This window comes from Adiantum capillus-veneris, chromosome 18, assembly GCF_014529385.1.
Source record: "Adiantum capillus-veneris isolate H3 chromosome 18, ASM1452938v2, whole genome shotgun sequence".
Lineage (NCBI taxonomy): Eukaryota > Viridiplantae > Streptophyta > Polypodiopsida > Polypodiales > Pteridaceae > Adiantum > Adiantum capillus-veneris.
In genome coordinates, this window is record NC_140948.1 from 38,676,911 (window position 1) to 38,695,691 (window position 18,781).

Here is an 18,781-nt window from a genome sequence, read left to right on the forward strand (position 1 = left end):
TAACGTTCCTTGAAATAGAGAGAAATCTAGATGGAAAGAGGTCTACATTAGGCAAGAGGGAAAACAAATTCAACAAAAAGAGCTGAAATTTGAGCCCCAAAAGATCGTCCATGATCAAAAAACAAATGTCTATATTTTTCCTTGAGAACTCAAAGAAAAAAGTTGCCAATGCCACACAATAATTGCATGGGCTTTTTCTTTGGACAATTCTCTCTCTGGTGGAGAGATTTAAAATATATAAGAAAAAGACATCCTTACAAACAATCCATGCTCAGAATGAGCCATGGAAACCAATAATTATTGGGGGATCCATTAGCTAACAAGGGAACTACCATGCCACTACCATAATACGAGAGAATATAGATCTAAAGAAAACACCCACAAGGAATTAGAAGAGAGTATATTAACGCAATATGGGGGGAGCTTCAAAGCTCCATCACCAAAAAAAGGAGTCTCCACCAATTTCACACTCATGTCTCTCCCCATTATTGGGGAGTCTCCACCAATCACCAAAGACTAATACCTTCTTATAAACAGTAGAGTTTGAATACACCTTATAACTTGACAATTTGAAGTGCCAAAGATGTCGGGGGATATGGGTTCGAAACGTATTCAAGTTCAATTGCTCGTGATGTTGAGAGATATGGGTCAGCATCAGGCTACTCGCTGTGGGAAAATTGAGAGCCATGAATGGCCGCACCACACAATATGATAGTTGTAATCTACTTGGTAATGCTAATGATACACAAAAACCGCTTGAAAATTGATAACATTGACGAAATTGATGCACAAGTATTGAGGCAGTGTCGTTAACCACACCTGTTACTTATTTCAAATGATGGTTTAGGAGTTTAAACTCCCCTTACAGCTTTCCCCGGGCTGTTAACAACTCCGTGATTCTCCAAAACAAAAATATCAAAACTAAGTTGACGTCGTTGATCAAGATTTCTTCTGTGTTGGGCTTCCAGATTCAGCCCGCTTAACTTCATCCAATCTTCTTGAGCCCTGGCTTACCAAGCTCCCTTCAATTTGCTTCCTTAACAATTTCCTTGCTTAGATCCAGAAACGAGATTGAGAGAGAGAGAATTCCCTGCTTAATTTCAAGAACGAGGGAGAGAGTCTCCCCTTTGCCCCCTCTTCTCCGACTCCTTGCACCTTGAGATCGAGAGATAGAGTTATCTCCTTGCTTGTGCGAGAGTGAGAAAGAGAACGGCTTCTTGCTTGTATCGGAGAACGAGAAAAAATAGAGAACCCTTCCTCCCTTGCTCGTCCAAGAACAAGAGAGAGAGTGTGGCTTACCCTTTCCTTCTTCAAGCAAGAGAGTGAGAGAGTCCCTTCTTTCTCCTCAAAATACTCCACAATTCTTTCCTTCTCCTTGTCTCTCCTCTCGTAGCTAACTTCCCACCTCATGCAGTCCCCTATTCCTTAGAAATAGCCCCACCCCTCAATGGCGCCGCTATCATTCACGTGACAAGGAAACGAGGATGGTGACGTGGCATTCGCTCTTCAATCTCCGCCAAATGCGCCGCAACTGTCTCCAAATAGGATCTCCTCCTCTAGCTGTGCAAATTTTGCTTCTTCGCCACCTCCGTTTGAGTACCACCCTGGCCTACGCGATCCTCTCTCTCTCCCTCCACGCTGCTGTAGCCTGCTCACGCCATGCCCTCTTTGTTTTTTTTTTCTTCCCCCTCCATACACAATAGGCTTTCCTTCAATGACCGGCCAATTTTCCTTTAATTTGGGCGGCCATTAAGCCTATCCCCTTGGGTGGGTGGCCCTCAAAGGGCACTACCTTTGGTATACACAATGACCAAGGCACTGCACCACAAAAAAGAAGAAGCGTCATATTTGGCATTCACATCACCCAAAGCATGGCTAAGCACAACAACTTCCTCAACAGTCCTTGACTAATCAATATCATCATGAATTTTTTTTTGCATATCAATTTCTTCGATAGTGCCATACGCCTACAAGTATAAGTGATGGCCTCACGTGGAACCATCTTAAAGCTTCTTGGCCACAGCTATGCCACACATCACCGCAATAGAAAATACTTAGGTGCTTATCATGCTCTCAAAATAGCATCACATTTGGCATACAAATCCACCAAAGCAATGCTAAATCTTCATATTAAGCATACTTATTGGCCAAATCATCATCCAAGCACCACATTAGGTCCCGATCCGGTGCCAAGCCATCCATAGCTATCTTATTATTTCCCTATTTGGTATTTCTTGCCATCAATGTACTGCAAGAGATGGCATTCCAGACAAGATTCTCCTTGAGCATTTAATGTACCACATTCCAAAACGTGGATGAAGCTCAAAATGCCCAGATGGCACACCGATCGAGGCAACCAAACTAGTATGAAACCTCCAATATCTTGGCAATCAAAACTTTGATTGCTAATTTGAAAATACAGAAATGCTCCACAAATGAAGCACTTCCACCCCATGTATTCTCTTCATCTTTGATCCCTCAGCTGCACTTGCCCAATCCGGTATGGATCTACAATTGACTCAAACTTCAAATTGCCTTAACTTCTTCACCGTAGCTCCAATTGACGAGTCGTAAAGACGGGTTGGTAGAGCACTTCAAGCACTATAGTTCTAGATCATAAACTCCCATCTGTACTCACTTCAAGCATACTCTTTTTTAGCATCATTAAGGCATCTGTTGGCCCTTTAAAGCTGCATATGGCATATATTAATCGTAAAACTAGCTTGTTAGCAAGCTTTGAACATTGATCATTCATCAAGTAAGCTTCAAATAAACTTGACATGCATCTTTGTGGTATCTTTCTTAGCATGGGAGTAGAGCTGCACAACATCCACCCCTTGTGAACCTGCACAGCCTTCGGTCTGTGCCAACTACACTTAAGAAGCATCATCAGACTCATCGTCTAATGCATACATATCACTATCTTTAGGAGGTTGATCTGTGTTGAAATGTTCAAAATAATCTCACCTTCTTGTTGCTTAATAAACAACTTTACTCTTTTTCCTCCAATAGGCATCTTGAGCTCGGTGCCATCCTGCTCACATGCTTATATGTCGCATTATCATAAACATGAAGTACTACATATGGTCCAAGACATCGTTTAACCATCTTTTGCATAGCAGTGTACTGGTTCTCTAGGCTATTGTCATATACAAGGACCAAATCCCCATCTTTAATAGAATGAAGTCGTATGATGCTTTATTCTTTAACCTTGGTTCGTGAAGCTTCACTTTAGCCTGTTCAATATCTTCTTGGCACCTTTCAAGATGGTGAATGCACAAAGCAAGCCAATCTTCTATAGGCATACCTTCTTCACATTACACTATGTGAAAGGGTGGTGGTAATGCGTGTGCTAGTCTCCACCCAGCTGTGCTATCTTATAGCCTCCCCCTAGCATAAACACTGTCCGGCCGTGCCGGTGGCCTTGCCCATAGGACCCATGTCCTTACATTACCTACCCCTTGGAGAATCGTGTTCGTCCTCAAAAATGAACGTAGGAAAATGTTTCTTAAGTGCGGAGACATTCTCCCATGTAGAACCTTGTTCAGGTCTATCTAGCCATTTTACCAACACCTGTCGTCTGACATGATGTCTGGTGTGAAGCTCATGAGAATTCAAAATCTTTTCAGGCTCATGAGGAATGCTTGGCGCTGTGATAAAATCAACCAATACACCTGTGTCAATGACATTATCATTTTGTCCTAGCTGTTTTCGTAAACGGCTAACATGAAAAACAAGATGAGCTGCTGAGTGCTTTGGAAGAGCTAACTTATAGGACACTTGACCTATATGTTTGATAATGGTAAATGGTCTACAATAGCATGGTGAAAGTTTAGCAACTTTTTCGTCTTCAGAATTTTTGAATGCTCCGAAACTTTGAGGAAAACCTTGTCTCCTTCTTCGAAAGTAGCAAGACGTCGATGCTCATCTGCATACTTTTTATATCAATCTTGAGCTTTCTTAACATTCTATTGAGCAACTCGAAGCATGTCAAAATGTTCTTGGAGAAAATCCTTCGCTTGTTGTATCTTCTCCTTAGCCAACCCCACCGTAACGGGTGATCTAGGTTGAAATCCATACAAAAGCATTAATGGACTAAACCCTGTAGTCACATGCTTTGAACTATTATAAGCGAATTCCAATATAGGTAAGTAGTCTTCCCAATTGGTTTGCTTCTTGCTAAAGTATGCTCGTAGCATATCCTCTAGTACTTGATTAACTCTTTCTGTTTGACCATCCGTTTCTGGATGATCATCCGTACTTAGATTAAGTTTAGTTTCCAACTTTTGGAACACGGATCTCTAGAAGTGATTATTGAACTTTCAATCTCTGTCACTAATAATACTAGCTGGAAGACCGTAGAGTTTATATATATGCTCTACAAATAGCCGTGCTAATACCGGTGTCTTAACCGTAGTCTTAGTGGGAATGAATCGACCCATCTTTGTGAGACGGTCTACAATTACCCAAATGGAATCATGGCCACGATTTGTAGTAGGTAGTTCTACTACAGAATCCATAGAGATACTCTCCCACTTACCTTGTGGAATCTCTAAAGGATGTAAAAGGACACCTACCTTGAGGCACTTATTAACTTGGCACTGTTGGCAGTTTAGTATGTACTCTTGAACATCATGATGTAAGCCCGGCCAAGAAAATTATCATCGAACTAAGGCATACGTTTTACGGATACCTGGATGACCAGCACTTTGATTCCTTTGGCACACATAATCTACCTTTGTGGTAAGTAGCCATCATCAATGGAATCATTCTTCCATCACTTAAGCTCTTCCTGAGTAGGGGTGGAGCTCTGTATATTGGAGTTTCTATCTGCGGATGCAGAGACATGTTGATCTCGTTGTTTAGAGACATGTGAGTGTGAGGGATCCCTTTTTAAAAACTGCACTCCACACTTTAGCATATGATTCATCTTGTGCACACTTGCCACTGATAGCCGTTTTTCGGCTCTCCGTAGTTGCCATAGTGAGTTACTCCACCCTACCAAAATCACCTAAACACTGTGGCTATTTTTACCTTTTCATTGTACATAGGCGTGTGTGAAATAGGGAGATTTTCCCATATCTTCTTAAAACCCTCAGTTAGCTAGTCACTTGGCTAGTTGAGCCAAATAAAAAAATAAAAAAATAAAAGTATATTATGGCCTCTTTGTGTGTAAATATTTCATTGTATATATGGCCTAAATATAGAGATTTTTTATAATTATTTTGGTATTTTATTTAAATATTTATACCTAGGTGTGTGTTTTATTAAACCTATGTACACCTTCTTTCATCCTCTTACACCATAAGTTTTTTTTTTTTGCCAATGTGTACATCTCTAACCTCATATTTTTATTTTATACAAATCACCCCCACATTTTTATCCTCACCCTTGTGAAAACAAAAAGTCGATTTCTACTCTCTTAGTCACATTTATTATATTATTTTTATTTACTTGGATACCTTTTCCTCTTCCACCCAAAATAATACAAAGAGGGACCACATCATATGATTCCATTATCTTTCCATATCCATAATTCCTCCATATTTTTATTATCATTTTTACTCATTATTCTAACACCATGTGCTCATTGAGCTAAAATCCATGAATAGTCCATACACTAGTCCCACCATGTATATATTGCTTTATTCACCAATAATCCTCCTCCATGCATGTGTAAAGGGCAACTTGGATGCTTTATATTATGATATGACAAAGGAGGGGCTCACTCTTGGATGCATTGTACAAATTCAACAAAGGAGGGGGCCACTAAAAGACTTTTGTAGGCTTAAAAAATAGGCTTTTTAGTGAGATTTTTGGCACCCATCTCCACTCCGAATTTGGAGCGGTGGTCAAAAGAGAAAATGTGGAAAAAAAGCTAAATAATGACCTCCAAACTTTTGGTGAATTTTGGAGCAACCACCGGTGAGCTATGATTTTTTGAGTGGACCCCATTCTGCCCACTTTTCTCACAAGTACCAATAGTCTTCTCTCACCTCTTTCCACACTTCTACATACACACACACACACATTCCTCTGAATCCCTCACTCAAACCTGCACCTTCAATGGTTTCTCTCACCTTCTTCACCATTAACCTCCCCTCTTACTCCCATAGCTCTCATATGAGCTCTCCATGTACATAAACCATCTCTATCCCTCTCTCTATTATCTCCAAAGTACAATTCCATCTTACCCCTTATATATATACATAAATTCAGCATGTGTACCACGGTTAACCTCTGCAAATCAAGAGATCTCATCAACGGAATTACCATTTTCATCGCGATAATCAACCTTGGTGGCGGTGGCGTAAAGAAGAGAAGACGAAGAAGAAGATCGATAGTCATTTTGAGAACCTACTCAAGTTAGTCAAAAACTTCTTCAAGCTTCACCATCACAAGGATTTCCTCACTTCATTCAACCATTTTACTTCAACCATCCACCTCATTCTACCCATTGTAAATGTAACATTAACTTTCTAGTGATTACTAACACTAACCACTAACATACTAACACAAACTAGCCATTGACCTAACCATAAAAGACACCTCACCTCAAGACATGTGCATAGTAGCTCTCTCTCTCTCTCTCTCTCTCTCTCTCTCTCTCTCTCTCTCTCTCTTACTTAAAACTCTACTTTCACCTTATCTACCATCAATAATGCTCTCTTTTGAGCCCACATCCATGACTCAAGCAGAGAAAGAAGGCCCGCAATGTTTTGATATTCAAAAAAATCATAATCCTGATTTGTTAGCTTGTAAATTAGGATTTCCAATAATCCTAATGAGAGGTCTCCAACCTATAAATTGTCTCCTCTCCTTCTTGTAAAACACTCTCCAATATCGTACTAGCACCCCAACACTCTATGCGTGAGGAGAGACTTAGGTGTAGCAACCACTTTGTGAGCTTCACTCTTGGTGTGAGAGAAGCTTTCAAGCTACACATTGCAAGTGAGAGAGCGTGAGTTCAAAATCTCAAAACCACTATTGTATATATTCCTCCATCATCAATAAATTGAGGTTTGGTGCATCAAAGGCGTGCTTCGACGTTCAAATATTCGTCCTTCCACTTGTGCGATACGGTTTAGTGAATTCAAGGTGACTTATGTATTTTGAGCTCTATCGTTTGATCTTGCTTTAGAAAGTGTTTTAGTGTGTTTTCATTGCCAATTTGGTGTCCATTGTAAGAGGGTATTGTGGTGAGAGGTCTCCCACACTCTAAGACAGTGTGTGTGTGTGTTGGCAATGTTTAGCATTCACTAAGCATTGAGTGAGTTTTTGTACAATCTCTACGATAGCAACATAACGAACCATCTCCATTTGGAAGTCACAAATAAGGTATTATGCAAGATCCATTACTCTCTCTCTTCCCTTTGCTCTAGCTCTCTCTAGTCCATTTTGTGTGTGTCTTGGTGTGAGGTTGCTTGGGTGTGTTTTTTGTGGTGTATCTTCTTGGTTGTGACAAAATCTCTCTTGCGTCCTAGTTCGCATACCATAACTAGGTGGTGCCCATATCTTGTTTGGGTTTGGCTGTGGGTTTGTTGTTGTGTTGTGCTTGTGGTTGCCCCAGCCCCAATTGAGCAGCACGGGAGCCTTAAGGGGTGTTTAGAGGTCGCCTCTCTTGTTGCCCGCCCCGGACCACCTCACCACGTAATGACTACAAAAATCCACTAGTTTCGTGAAAGCAAGTGAATTAATATGAGGCATCTGACTTAGTGCATCTGCTACTACATTATGTCGCCCCTTGCGATATCATAGCTTACAATCATAATCTTGAGGGATTCCTGCCCTTCTAGCTTTACGGCCCTTCAAGTCTGTTTGAGTAGTAAACCATTTGATACTCTCATAGTCAAAAACTACTTCAAACTCTGCACCATATAAATAGTGTCGCCACTTTCGTAAAGCATGAATTATGGCATAGAGCTCTCTCTCATAAACAGAATAATTTTGTTGATCTATATCTAACTTTTTACTTTCAAAGGCTATAGGTCTTCCCTTCTAGAGAAGTACCGCGCCGATGGATTTATCACTAGCATCAGTCTCTACCACAAACGGCTTAAGTGGGTCGACGATTGCTAGGATGGGAGTAGTGGCTATACATACCTTGACCTGTTCGAAATTGCATTTTTGGGCTTCTTCTAAAGAAAAGGTCTTACCTTTTGCTTTAAGTTGATCCGTCATAGGAACAATGATTTTGGCGTAGTCACGGATATACTGTCGGATAAGTCCAGCCATGCCTAAAAATATTTGAAGCTCCTCAACCGTGTTGGGATGTGGCCATCGAAGAATGGCAGCGACCTTGTCAGTGTCCATCTTGATGCCAGAATAAGAGATCACATGACCGAGGTAATGTATCTCTATTTCAAACAAATCACTTGCTTTGCTTAGCATACAGCACGTGAGCTCATAACTGTTCAAACATTAATCGTAAGTGTTCTATGTGTTCATCTTGAGTCTTACTATAAATGAGAATATCATCAAGGAAAACCAAAAAAAAAAATTCAAGATAGGGACGTAAGACATTATACATGAGTGTCATAAATGTAGTTGGAGCATTGGTTAGACCAAAAGGCATAACCAAAAATTCAAAATTCCCGAACCGTGTTCTAAAGGCAGCTTTGGAGATATCTTGCAGTAGCATACGTACCTAGTGGTATCCCGAACGAAGATCTATCTTTGTATAGTATCTTGCCCGATGGAGTTGATCAAACAACTCATCCACTCGAGGCAAAGGATACTTGTTCTTGATGGTTATCGCATTTAATCTGTGATAACCTACACACATGTGCATAGTACCATCTTTCTTTTTTACCAATAGAATTGGTGATGCCCAAGGCAAAGTGCTAGGTCTAATGAAACCAATAGTGAGGTAGTCATCCAACTGACTCTCAATCTCCTTGGCTTCTTTAGCACTCATGCGATAAGGTGGTTTACTCACCGGTTTAGTGCCTGGCAAGACATCTATGCCATGTTGCACATCACGTGTAGGGTGTAAACCCGGTGATAAATCACTTGAGAACACATCACTATACTCCGTGAGTAAGTGAATCAGCTTTTGCCGTGCAAAAGGAGAAAGTGAACTAGAGTTATGCTGGGATGGAGAATCTTGTAATTCCTGTAATGTTTGTTTTACAACAGTTGCACGTTGCTCTATAGAATTAAAATTGAGAGCACTTTTCTTGTTAGATTTGTTAACACTTTGTTTATCAGTAGAATTCATTGCACTTTGCATACCATGACTAGAATTCACTGCACTTTGCTCTTGAGAATTCACAAGACTTGGAGACAAGCAGTAACACAAAAAGACTTCATCTATTAAATTTGCTTTCTGCAAAATAGAAAGCTCCGCTGTACATATAAGAGGTGCAGATGGAATATTTTTCTCACCAAGCAAAAGCACATGTTTACCATTGGCCATAAAGGATAAGGAGTTGTGTTCATAACTAGTGTGCAATGTGTTTCCTAAACCATGCAGCCACTCCCATCCTAAAACTACATCAGCACACGGTCCATGTTCATTACTTGGAAGTCAAGGGTCATCGTATGATCTTGAACAATAAGCTCAACCCCTTGAACTACCGTGTCCCATACTTCTTTATCATTTCGATACATCTGCTCCACCACATACTTGTGAGAGCAGGGAGTCTGTGTAAGCTTCAATTTCCTAACTAGCTTATAGTTCAAGAAGTTATGAGTTGCACCATCATACACTAAAATATGAACACATTGTCCGTTAATAGTGCCATGCATGCGAATTAAATCATGGGGGCCAAAGGTGGGCTGCCACATTGAAGCAAGCACACAACACCTGTGCTTTTCTTCCACATGAAGAACCTCTACAACACAATATTTAGGAGATGAATCTAATGTGAGGCGCTCCACCATGTGCATGGCCTTTTCTTTGCCTTGCAAAAGAGGACGATCTTTCTTGTTATGTTGGTCCAAAAGACATCTAAAACACAAATTGTGTTTCTTTGCACGCTTAAAATCAACAGTGCTAAGAGACCCATGCGGAGTATCTCGTGATTTCTTAGGCTTCTTAGCCTATTGTGGGCGTGGAGAGGTAGATTGTCTCTTATTCCTCTTGGAACGTGTGGTAGATCTACCTTGGCATTGGCGCTTAGTCATATTGCTCGTAGCAAAAGTATTCTTAGACTAGGAAACATTTCCTTTCCCCTCTTGGTCATTATCATATCTTTGTGCATGACTAATGGCTTCTTCCAAAGTTTTTGGATGTTGGGTCTTGACATGAAGACAATAGTCTTTGTCAAGACCCCTATTAAAACTCCGTATCTTTGGAATTCATCTAGACCTTCTAGTTTTAATATGATTTCTCGATACTTTGAAAGGTACTATGTGAGAGAGAGGCCAGACATGCGGCATGCATCCCATGCTAACCAATTCTTATCTTCTTCATTGGAGTCCAAAAACTCTTTGGAGAAAGAAGCTTGAAACGTAGCCCAAGACGGAGAACGAGCATCTATTGGAAATGTCATCCACCACTTATAGGCCTTGCCTTTAAGAGATAGACTTGTTTCCACTACCGTCTTTATATCCAGGGTTTGTCTCAATCTATGAATATCACTCCATTTGTGTAAGAATGTATTTACCGCATCCTTGTTGTGATCACGCTCTTCCCCGTGAAACTCAAGAATGGTGATATTCTTAAGTAATGCATTGCTACCTTTTTCATCTTCTACAGCTCTTGTCTCTTGGACTCCTTGAGTCGTGCAAGCTTGGTTCCCTTGAACCGTGCCACTTGTGGCTCCTTGAGTTGCCTGTGAATTCATAAATTTCACAAGTAACTCTGTCAGATTGGTAACATTTGCATTGAGGGCACAGAGGTTTCTTTCAAGTACGCTTTGGCGATGTTCCAAAGTCTTGAAGGAAGCCATATCTACAAGCCCATGATCTCCTAGATCATTATCATCATGCATACCAATGAAAGGGCGGTGGTAATGCATGTGCTAGTCTCCACCCAACCGTGCTATCTTATAGCCTCCCCCTAGCGTACACACTATCAATCCGTGACGGTGGCCTTGCCCTTAGGACCCATGTCCTTACATTATGGTTTAAGAAATAACCGCCTCCTCTGTAGGCATAATGGGCTTTTGCCCATCCATTAGCTCAAATGACATAAAACCTGTAACAGAACTATGTGCAGTTTGATGAGCCCATAAAGCAAATGGTAGGAATTTAGGCCAATCACCAATATTTCCCTGGCATGCCTTTGCTAAAGCTTTAACAATAGGCAAATTCCCTCTTTCACTTTTACGATCACCCTCTTGATTATATGTTGTAGAGTGTTAGACAATTTAATGGCCAAGCGAGCAAAGAAATCCCGAGCTTCATCTGCATACAGCTCTCCTCGATCATCAGTAATTTTGCCAACATATGCATACCTAGAAATAACATCCTCAAGCAAGAACTTGCATATAGAACTGGTAGCTTTGATATGGAAAGCTCTGCCTTCCACCTGATTAGTAAGATCTTCTCTTGAAAGAACAATGTACCGCATTTTCCAAACACCTACTAGCATGGTAATCAGGTCCACCACCCACTTGTAGTGCATTGCCAGTGGATATGGTGGATGCAATCCATCTCAATGTCGCATAATAGAATATTTTTCGCATATTAAGCATGTCACCATGAACTGAGCCACATATTTATACATACCTTTCCACCAATAATGATCCTTAATCTTGACAAAAGTTGCCCAGACTCATCTCTGTTTAACCCATAAACTTTCATGAGATTATATGATAACCTGTTGTTGAGTCACTTCATCACAAATAACCCATTGCGGTACCCCTCCAAAGCACTATGGTTGCTTCCATAAATGTCCATCCTTTAGAAATCAGCCGTATTGGACTACTTTCTAATCCTTTTATACTCTTGATCACTCCACCATTCATCCTTAGTAAGAGTGCTAAGGTAGCGACTGATCGAAAGCCACTCTCAATCATAGAACTCTTCAAAAAATACCTCCAAAATATGAGCAATATTACCATAATCTGCATGTAGATAAGAAGACGTGTAGAACTTCAAGCCAACATCATCACTTGTGGTAAGCATCTCTTCATCGTCTTCAAACCTAGCTCTTGATAACACATCTGAAACATGATTATCTCTACCTGCAATATGACAAAATTCAAGGTTAAGAGACTTAGTATAGGCTATCCATCGCAACATAGCAATATTCGGAGTAGAGCAGTTTGCAATCATACCTATCAGTGGAAAGCAATCGTTCTCTACCATGACTGAAGCTCCAATAAAGTATTCTTTATCAAACCTTGGAGGAGAAGAAATGCCCCAAAGTTCTCTGTTGACCTGTGGGTAGCCTCTTGGGCGAGCATTGAGCACTTTTGCTCCAAATCAAACCGCATACCTATGGCCTTTATCATCATCTTGACCTATAGCCCACCCAAAACCTATCATGCTAGTGAAACAACACTTGGATCCACACACCCAATCTCACTTGGCTTAAAAGAAAAAGCTTTACCGTGTTTTTTGAGCATACCTTGAAAGCACTTGATTTCCCCTTCATTGAGAAAACCATCGTCTCCAACCTTCGCCCAATGTTCTTTGGATTCCTAAGCATAGGATGTTGAGAGTCTTCTTTGATCACCCCATCACTTTATTCTGGTAGAGGTGTAGCCACTACTCTCACTTTCTTTTCAAAAGTCTTGTACTTCCTCTCTACATGTGCTTCAATTGCTTTACCCAAGTCATCCTCAATATGCATAAGTTCCTCCTAAATGTTCAACTCTTCATACATGTCCATTGAGTGCACTTTAACAACTTCAGTTCCACTTTGTAACTTGTATTGCCTAACATCCTCAAGCTCTGACATAGTGGCCACATAAGAAATCTCTTTGAAGATTCCTGAAATGACATAATTTGGTTCAAGCACATCACAACCCTGCAATTCACTTTGAATACTTGAAACATATTGTTTCTCCCACTTAGGTAAATCATTAACACTACAAGAGGTTGTGTGCACTTGTGACGCTGTTAGCAACGAAAATACATTGGGTTTTTATACTCCACGGTGTCGCTAAGACCGTTGCTAACATCGTCGATATGGGAACGTCGCTATGAGCGTCGCTATCACTGTCACTATATGCATCACTATATAGCGATGCCTTCAGCAACGATCATAGCGACGTTTACACGCCACCTATAGCGACGTTTATAGTGACTTTGCAGAGCCTTATATAGCGACGCTCATAGCGACTCCCTAGAGAATTTTTTTTTGGTTCAATGCCCTGCCACCCATCAACCATATTGAATGTTTCAATGATTGAGTAAACAAAAAATATACATGATCAGACGTCTCATCGCGTCCAAGTGGTGTATCTATCGGATTCCGCAAAAAAAAAACAATAAGACCTTTTTTGTAAGTATAAACATATAATTTATAAAACAATACAACAAATAGAAGAGTAAACCCTAATACTAACCATGCCGCTGCGAGAACTCAGAATGTCCATCAAGGCGCTTAAGCCCTTCTTGCCTGCGTACTTGTGCTCCTACGATGTGGGGTCACGTCTGTCATTGACCACTATTAAAACATACAAAGAATCCATTACGTTAGAATTTAAAAGCCCCTAAACCCTAAACTATCAAACCTAAAGAGAAATGGGAAAACACTTACAAAATCGGCCTCAAATGATGCCCACGCTCCCCAAGTGCTGCGAGCTCCCTACCTCTACTCGCGCTTTGGATGCCCCCTTTTGTTGCTTCCACGTCTTAGGATTCTCGTGTGCTGCTTTCTTTGCATTCTTCCAATCTTCTTTGGCCGACCAATCTGGTCTGTTCACCTATGCTTAATTGCATTTTGCACTTCGGAACACTTCTGCTTGCAGTATTCGCGCATTCGAACCTTCATCAGGTCTTCATTGAAGCGATCATCCTGTGTTGAAACAGGAAACTCGTCATGCAACACGTTGATGACTCGGTCTTTTAAATCACTTAGTTCTTCACTCTAGATGTTTAGTATGTAGTGTCTAAACACCTGAGAGCAAAGACCACGCATGCATGAGATCACCTTCTTACCTTTATCATCCAAGATGATTCCGTCGCTGAAGTCGACAGAGAAAGGCAATCCCTCTCGCTGCTGACACATGAACTTGCGTGTCTCGGTAGGGGTCTCTAGCGACGTGTCGATGGGGGTACGGACGTCAGGTGTCTCCACTGGAGTTTGGGCCCCGAAGCGAGGAGTGTCGACCGGAGTGACTCATGGAGGAGTAGCTAGTGGTGTGTGGCTGCTAGGAATGGCCGTCAGCCGTGAAAAACCTGGTGAAGATGCTGATGTTGTGGCTGGTGTGGGGGCGGTCAAAGAAGGGGAGGGTAAAGAGCCTCGTCAAACACGAGGCGATGTCGAGGCATCGGCAGCGAAATCCCCACAAAAACCGCCACCTCCACCACTAGAGCACCGGTGCCTAGATGAGTGTGAAGATCGTGTCATTGACACCAAAGCTTTGGAGCGCGTTGAATGCTCAAAAACAGAGGGAGACGCTAAAGGAGTAGGATTGCGGGATGGTGCTCCAGAGCGATGACGCTCCACGTACCACTGTCTCTGCTCGGGTGACAAAGAAGAAAGAAACTCATCATCATCCATACCTGTATTAAACACACGAACATTTATTCTTAATATTGAATGAATGGAGAAGAAAACATGGACAAGTAGAGAGAGAGAGAGAGAGAGAGAGAGAGAGAGAGAGAGAGAGAGAGAGAGAGAGAGAAAGATAGAGAGAGGACTCATAAAGGAGGAGGGATTCCTGTGTAGAGAGATTTCGTTGAATTTTTTTGAATTTGTAAAAGCACTGCGCTCTGTGTGCGGTGGAGACTGAAGCTGCATCGTGAAGGTCTGCTCATAAAAATTTCTTGCCTCACCACTAAATCTATTTGATCAAGTGAAAGAGATGCTGAGAAGCAGTAGTAGTGCTTCTTAGTGTCTCTTTCACCCGATCAACTATATCTAGCGGTGGGACGAGCAACATCTATATTGAGCAGACCTTCGCCATTGCAGCTTCAGTCTCCATCGCACTCGGAGCATAGTGCTTGTCGTCCCTGCTTGTGAGAACATACCTAGAGCATATGTACCTGGAGTGGATGCAAAGACCATTAAATACAATGACGCAATGACGCATATAGACAGAAATAGACAAAAAGCCACATGGATACAATATATGTTATAAAGCGGAGCAAAATTGTTTAAATAAAATATTTATGACTTTAAGAAGTCTCTCTCTCATCCTCACAAAGCTCAGCATAACTTCCTATATCTATATAGAGCTCTCCGTTTAAATAAATGTCCTCCGTTTCATTTTGTAGATCCGTTCCACCCTAAAATGTCGACCTTTACACAATGATGCTGTGTATGACTTATACTACAACCAACAAAGATTATGAGTGGTCATTCAAACATCTAGAAAGTCACTAGCCGTACATTGCAAACTTACCTTGGTCGCACAACCCCAAGAGTACTCCAACTCCTCCTCAGTCACTTCTTCACCGCGCTGTTGTGTGCTTTTCAATTGGTTGTGCAACCATCTTAAGCTTATGAATGTTGGTAGGCCCTCCAGACCCGTAGGATAGTGCATCAGTGGTCATCTTCCCCGTCTCCACTCGATTCGTGCCCTTTGTTGCTCTTTCTTTGCATCCTCATATTATGAAATCCACTTTTGTATCACTGGATTGTGAAGCATGCAAAATCGGTTGATTTTAGCCTCTAGATCTTCCATCATCTTCTTCTCAACACCGAGATTGCACATGACAATCCTAGATATGTGGTCATCATCTATGGTTCACCATAGCGTGTCCTGGGCTTTATCAAATCCATCTAGCCACTCTCCAATGTACACTAGGGACTCTGATACCAACCAACATTCTGCCATGCTACCCTCCAGACGTGCCTTCTAACGCACATATCCCTTGAGCATTTACATGAACCGTTCTAAGAAGAACATCCATCTGGAATGTACTGTGCCAGCTATTTCCACCTCATCTACTATGTGAACAAGAAGGTGCACCTGAATGGCTAGCATGGTAGTAGGAAAGTGTTTCTCAAACATGCACACAACCTCCGTAGCGTTTAGTTGGCGAATGGTATGGATTCTACGTTGGTCTACTTTTATGAGATCCATTGCACCAACTTCGCAAGTTTGTAGATTGTCTTACGGACGTCAAGAGAAAAACATCCGATAATGGCCATCGGTAAAATAAACTATAAAATTGCAGCAATGATATTAAAGTCCACACACAAATTTGTTACACAATTCCCACTATGATATATTCCACTATGAACATACCTGACACATTTTACGCCACTCGTGTGACTTCAAACCAGTACGCTTTTCTTCTTTAGTAAAACACGTTCGGAGCGAGTGCATTACTCCTGGGGGGTCCGCAAAGATCAAATGGTCTCTTTTACATTGCTTTCTTCGGCTCCTGTGAAAATCCATGGTGCTTTAGGGATTTTTATGGATCCATCAGATGCTGTATGTGGCCAATACTACTCCATACGATCGACATTTGTAAGGTCAACCCTTGCTCCCAAAGTATCTTTCTTGCCAGTCAGATCGTCCCATATCAGATTATCCACATTCTTGAATATGTGCATTGGATCGAGCAAGTGATTGATCATGAGTCGGGGCCAAATATGGTAACGCGTACCATAGAGAGATTCTCTTCATCCCTGGGGACAAACCGTCATCACACATCTCCTTCTGCTCTAACCATGCTTGTGAAGACATCCTCGGTGGCTCTCTTCCCAAAAAGCCGTCATGTAACACATGATTCTTTGGAAGATACACTTGATGACCTTCGTGGATTTGCTTCTTCAATGAGGGCGCCCAACATGCATTCAGTCTAGGTCCACATGTGACACATGCTTTGTATCCGCTTGTTTGAAGCCCTGCATGTATACAAATGATAATAGATAAACTTGAGAAAAAACAAGATTTACAATGTTTGAGTTCAAGTGTAAATCACCTGAGCGTCTATTAGTCCGGGATAGTCATGCATGGTCCACATTACAATGCCTCTGATCAAAGCATTCCGACGACCTGTGTGTCAGATCATATCCACCACTTCTATGCCAATCCACAATTGTTGTAGCTCTTCCAATAGTAGAGGAAGATACACATCCATATTCTTCACTTTATACCGCCCCGGCATAATCAAGCTTAGCCATAGGTGCCCCTTATTCATAGTCAACAACAGGGGAATGTTGTAGTTGACGATGACAATGGGCCATACACTGTAAGATGTTGATCTTTGGCCAAATGGACTTACGCCATCCATAGCCAGGCCTAGGTGCAAATTTCGAGTTTCCCTCGCAAAATCCGACCATGTTTTATCTATATGTTTCCAGGCTGCACAATCTGCAGGAATCCATAGCACACCATCCAAAGATTTATTCTCCTCATTCCATGATGCTAGGGCGGCCATGGACTTACATTCGAAGAAATGCTTGATGCGAGGAAGCAGAGGAAAATGTCGCAAAACCTTTTGTAGAATTTTTGTTCCATGGAGATCTACTCGATATCTCTCGGACTCACATTTCGGACACTTCTCCACGTGTATGTATTCCCCTCTGAAAAGAATGCAATCATTAGGAAAAGCGTGGATCGATTTGTAATCTCTAGAATCTAGCATCACATTATGAACTGGCAGTATGTGCTCTTTGAGGAGTCTACACATTGCTTCGTTGGGAATGTGGTCTGCATGATCATCCCCCGAGCTGTCAGAGGCTACATCTTATGGCCTCACATATGCTGCTTGACCAAAGCGCCTGCAAACACGTCTATTGGGTTGCAAGATTGCTACCTGTTGGCTAGCGTTAGAGTCCGACAAGTTATATTTGGCAACAACTCAATCTATAATAGATGGATCGAACTCTGTAAATTTACAAACGTGCTGCAAAGAAACGCGTCTTGTCCGTCGCAGAGCATGCTTGCACTGATTACAAGGACATAAGATCCCCGTTCAGAGATAGGTGTTTTGGTTGGACGGCCCCACATCCTCGTCACTACTCATAATGAGGGTAAAAACCTTATAACCTGGATAACAAATTTAATATTCTATTGGCATCCTCCGTCTTTTGTCTCTCTCTCTCTCTCTCTCTCTCTCTCTCTCTCTCTCTCTCTCTCTCTCTTTGTTCACACTGTAAACTACCTCACATTCTCTAGTCATGTCCAATCCCCGCACACCTGGGTCTAGAGGTGCACGGAGATCAGATGCACCGGGTTATAATATTTTCTTTATTGGTAAATGCCTATATTTGTGGGTACAATAAATCTACACACCCACGTCTACATGATAATGCATACAGTGGACAAAATCCTTCTGCCTCTTCTCTAGCTGTAGCATTTTACAGCATCTTAACACCTTTTCACAGTAGATCTTTGTTCTAGGAATTACTTAGCACATTACATTTTGGCCTCCAAGCTGAGTATCATGCCGTTGAAAGCTTTCCAGATTAAGGTCGCATCCGTAGAGAGGAAGAGAGGGATCATCGTTAATCTAACTATAATTTTTTTACCGTAATCTCAAAGGTAGACTCTAATATAAAAACTCAATCCAAAATCTAATCTTCAATCTAACCTAATTGAACATGTGATGATTCGCGGCTAATTGAATATGGTTAGTGTGTGAGTTAATAGGTGTCAGATTTTGATGGGAGTAAACATATTGTTGTGTAACTAGTGTTTGTTCTTTGGGCAAAGCGCACCTTCATTGACATGCACTAAAATCTAACCTAAATCTAAAAAAA